Here is a 5,266-nt window from a genome sequence, read left to right on the forward strand (position 1 = left end):
GCTATGTTTTTATAGATATCTTTTTCTCTATCTGATATCCAGAGGGGGGCTTGAAGGGCTTGGGCCCTTGAGCTTTTTGGGGGACCTGAAGGGCTTGGGCCCTCAAGATTTTTTTCGAGATCATTATCCAGAAATGAAAGATCCTCATCTGGCCAGTATCCATGGCCTGCTTGGATAGCATCTCCAAATCCCAGAGGGGAGTCCTTACCTGGGTCTGAATGTTCAGAAAAACTTTTTTCAGGAGAGTTATGAGCAGAAAGAAGGTCGTCGAAACCATATTCTGCTTCAAGTTCTTTCACAGCTTGGGGGATGCCTGGATCAGGGGGTTTCTCCATGAGCAACACGAGCAGAGGACCAGCTATAAGAGGGTTATTGTAAAAGAACTTCTCAGCATAGAAACGTTAACCTAGGGGTGAGTAGTTTGCAAAGGACAAAAGGAAAGAGTGTTGGAATGAAATGGGATATGGGAACCAAAGAATCCATGGCCCATAACATCATTGAAGTTGGGAATACAAATATCTGGGAAGTTGAAACCATAGGCCGTGCTTTTGATTACATTGCAATCATCATGACTCATGACATGCATAGCTTGACTTCCATGCCTTTTTTTTTTTTTAATGAAATAAAAGGAAGAGGAAGAACCCATCTTTTATTTCTTCTTCAAACTAGAGGCAGCAAATCGGGGAGGAGATTGTTGTGATACTTGGGCGGGCGACAACTGCGAGATTGAACAGATAAGAGATGGTGAAATATGTTTGTGTTTATAAGTCTAGAGAGAAAGGAGAAACCAGAGGCTGTGCAGATGTTGGGAAAAAAGGGCAGTAGAAGCGCCGGGAGAGTTGGTGGCCGGGCGGACGGCAAAATCGCTGTCCGCCAGAGAGCGGAAGTGCTTGTTTTGTGGTCAGTGACATATCAATGGCTCTGATACCATGATAACTTACCAACTTCTCCAAAAGCTTAAGTTGTTGGAGAGAGGTGTTATTTATCTTTTATACTTTAACAAAGGTTCTATGCACAGAAACACAGTTTTGAGTTTGGAATTATTCATTAATTCGAAAAAGACTGCTTGGATGTTATTTATAAATAGGGAACCTAATTGACCACTTCCTCTAGGACTTCTTTCCAAGAAAATATAGATAACCCTTATCTCTAAGACTCCTATCCATACCAAACAACTAGGCAGAGAATTCCACAAGCTATTTAAAGTATAAATTAATTTATTCTACCCTAAGTGGGACCGTCTAGGCACACAACAGTTCTCTGTTTTTGTTATGTTTTTGTCCTGACAAGTTTTCTTATCAGTCTTCATTTTGAAATAAAAAGTTAAGCAATTGCATGATTGTAACTTATGCGTGTGACTACGGTAATTTTATATTCTTCATGTTTTGTTTCATTGTTTTGGTGCTAATATACTATACTTGTTTGTTATTTTATGAATTCCACAATCATTCTGAGAAAGTTTTCTTTTGACATACATTGCCCAGATAAATGTAAAGGGACTTCACAGCCTAGAGAGAAAGATGTACCCATTCAAGAAATAACTTCTGCTGAGGAAAGAGAGAAGCCTAGAGAGAAAGATGTACCCATTCAAGACACAAATTCTACTGAGGAAAGAGAGATTGCAATGCCAAAAGAAGTGGGCACTTCTCACGTTGTGAATCTGGGTAGCTGTGTAATAGGGAATAAATATGATGGCCTATCTACACCCGATGTAAATAAAGTGCGAAAGGACCTTAAATCCAGCTGTATAAATCTGCAAACAGTTGTGAAAGATCCTCTTCCGGATTCTCTGAAAATGGCTGAAAGAATATTAGTAAATATGCCAACTGAACAAATAAATCAGGAAGGTCCTGAAGACAATCATAATCTGGTAGATGTAGATTTGTGTAATTCTTCTGTTGATAAGGGTGTTGAAGCTACTCATGTCGGGGAAACTAATACGGCAAACCAGAATGACAGACAGGATGGAGCATCGTGGCCTGGATTTATGGTTCGGAATAGGACTGCCCATACTTATGAGGTAATGATTGAATTGTCCTTTGTTGTGTTATTCTTCATTTCTTTTCTGTTTACATTGTTTTTAAGCTTATCGAGTAGATAATGCTGTTTTGTAAATGTCATTTAAATATACAAGGGACTTGAAATTTATATTCCTGCTGATCATAATTTTTTTTGTTAGAATATGGCCTTCTTCTCCGGCCTTCATCTATAATAGACAGTATACATAAGGGGAAAACATGGGTTTCCATGCCCATCTCCCCATGCCATTTAGAAACTTTGAAGCCATTTATCTATCTATATCCATCTCTATACCAATTATAAGTAGAACGTTGGGGTTGCCATGAACAATTCCTATTTTTAATACCAAATGTAAATAAAATAAATGAAAATCTAGGCTGTTTTGTAAATCTCTCTATCCAGCCCCTAGGATATTTAAAACCCTAGAAATGTAAATCTCTCTCTATTAATCATCTATGTTGTTTAAAATTCTAAAAATGTAAGTCTATCTCCGTTAGGTCCTTACCCATCCAAAAGATTCAAAACCATATAAATGTAAATCTCTCTCTATTAAGCTTGTCAAAGCATAAAAGATTAAATACTGCCCTTCTCCAACAGCTTAAGCTTTTGGAGAATTCGGTAAGTTTCTAACATGGTATCAGAGCCAAAAGTCTCGAGTTCAAACCTCCCCGATGTCAAAAGAAAAAAATCCACATGCAATGGTCGGCCCAAGGTGGGACCACATGAGCCACGTGTTTGCCAAGTGGACCACACTTGAGGGGGAGTGTTAAAGTATAAAAGATTAAATACTGCCCTTCTCCAACAGCGTAAGCTTTTGGAGAAGTCGGTAAGTTTCTAACAAAGCCTTTAGGCTATTTTAATCTTTGCGTATTAGATATATAATATGTTATTTAAGCCTTATAACTGTAAATTTATATATTAATAATAAATACCTTGCACTTATAAACAATACTATGATGTGATTTAAATGCATGCACATAAAAAGAAAAAGAAAGAAAGGTGGCTCTAGTCCCCATGCATGTCACATGTATGCCATCTGATTTGTTGATATGATGGGTAACTCTGATCCAACCCATTGAAGTTGGTCCCACGTGATTGAATGATCCTAGAACCTTGATCAATAAGGTGTCTTTAGGAACTTCCCATGAAAAGCTACGGCATTGATATTTTGTATGGAGTTATCTTACAAATGGGATATTCCTGAGGCATTGGGCTATGACCATGTACACTAACTCAAGGGGACCACACATGTGTCATGTGAGACCCAAGACAGGAGTATTTACACCCACGACCCCCAACCCAAAAAAAAAACATTAATCATTAGCGCATATATTTTGATTGAATATTTAATGGACTTTGTGTGTCTCCTAAGGTTATTTAAAACCTTATAAATGTAAAATTTCCTTTAAATATTAAATCTATACTTATATATAAAGCTAAATGTGGTACGCTGTGGTTGTGCCACGTGGCACCCCTCTGCAAACCACATCTTTTCCTTTTTTTTTAACCCTCTTTTTTTTTAACGCAAAAAACCCAAACCGTTGTGGCTATTCGACAACATCACATTTTTTTAAAATTTTTCAAAAAGGGTGTGGCTTTTCAGAAACGTTTTATAACTTAAAACGCTAATCCTATTCTAAGGGTTCTCCAACTCTCCCTCCGACTTGCTTTCTGTTTCAGGTACGAGAGCCCCCTCCTCCTTTTTATTTGGTAAAAAAACATTTAAGTAGCATTTTTCAAAAGAATGAAGAAATTTATCCTGAAAATTGGGTTTTTTGCGTTGAGAACAGATTTGGGTTTGTAACAGAAACCTAAATTTTTTACACGAAAAAAATTAAATAATCACTAACCCCTTTGTGGTTGAATCCCTCTTTGTTAGAGTGTTCGAGTGTTCGAGTGCTTAATACATTCTATTGGTATTTTTTTTGGTAATTTTTCTACTTTGCTTCCTTTTGTCATTAATTTTTCATTTAAAACTTAGTACTCGCATGATTATTATAAATTGCTTTTATCTATGGCTAGCCACCTTTGCCCAAATCGTACTTCTGCAGCAAAGGATGGGCGACAAGCCGAAAAGTACATTCGGCGAAAGTGGCTAGCGAATCCCTATTTAAAAAACAAATCTTAAAAAATTTATAAAATTTATTTAAACCCGAGTTTTAAAATTTTATATATAAACTTTAAAATTTATAAAATTAAAAAGGGATCCTTTTGATTTAATAGTTTTAAATATATTTATAAAAGGAATTTATAAATTAAGGATTTTACATATTTATAAATTAAGGAAACTGAGAGTAAATATTTATAAATTAAGGAAACTGAGAGTAAATATTTATAAATTAAGGATTTTACATATTCATTTGGAAGGTTGCTATGAGAGTAAAACGGGGAGACGTGGGATATTTATGGTTTCACTGGATGCAATGAAATCATTAAGGAAACTGAGAGTAAATTAGGAGACGTAGGATATTTTAGGGATCATGGAAATGGTTGACGAAATTGGAATTCTTTTCACTGGATGCAATGAAATTGAAATTGGAATTCTATTTGACCATTTCTGTATTCTAATGATGGAATTACAGTGCGTTTATTCTGGACTTGCGAATTGGAAATCTGCTTGGGCAATGGAACCAGTGTATATGATTGCATATGAGATTAGGGTTATTGCAAAAAAGGTTTGAATCTCAATCTTGGTCTTTATATCTACACATCTGCATTTGGTTTAATCCCTCTCTTCATTGGGATCTTTTCTCTTTTTTGTCTTTTTCTTATTCCTTTAGGGGTTTTATTTCCATAATTCCATTTCATTGGTTAAATAAGCCCCTTTAAGTTGTTCTTTATTTCCTTCTATATAAAGTCCTTGCTATCTGAATGAAATCCAATTTTGTATGCAAAGTGACTACCATACAGTCAAGATTGTTCACTATATATCAGTCATGCTAATCTTTATTACCATGAAATTATTTTTTATTGTAGAAGAGATTTTATTTCCTCTAAGTTAGTGATCTTCTTCATATTTCCTCTAGCTGTAATATTTACACACATATATCTTGATATTTCTTTACCTGACATTTGTATGTAGCAATGTTTCGATTGCTTGATTTATTAATTTTAATAGTAGCGATTACCTTGAATTACAGATATGTTGATTATTTGATTCAGTTTTTGTTGGCTGCCTGGTGGGAAAAACACATGTTTCATTTTGTTTGGGGTTCTTCTCTTTCTTTTTAAGTGGGACAGAACTAAT

At 35.5% G+C, this 5,266-nt stretch overlaps 1 long non-coding RNA gene across 1 annotated transcript; it reads left to right on the forward strand.

Annotated features, from left to right (window-relative positions):
* The first annotated feature begins 661 nt into the window (after window positions 1–661).
* Window positions 662–4,696, forward strand: LOC143851639 (uncharacterized). The gene is made up of 3 exons (XR_013236431.1): window positions 662–900; window positions 1,485–2,020; window positions 4,602–4,696. It is a non-coding gene; the product is annotated as an uncharacterized LOC143851639 (long non-coding RNA).
* Window positions 4,697–5,266: the final 570 nt, after the last annotated feature.

Source organism: Tasmannia lanceolata, unplaced genomic scaffold (assembly GCF_043159265.1).
Source record: "Tasmannia lanceolata isolate RefF3 unplaced genomic scaffold, GAP_Taslan_0.1 ptg000018l, whole genome shotgun sequence".
NCBI classification, from domain to species: domain Eukaryota; kingdom Viridiplantae; phylum Streptophyta; class Magnoliopsida; order Canellales; family Winteraceae; genus Tasmannia; species Tasmannia lanceolata.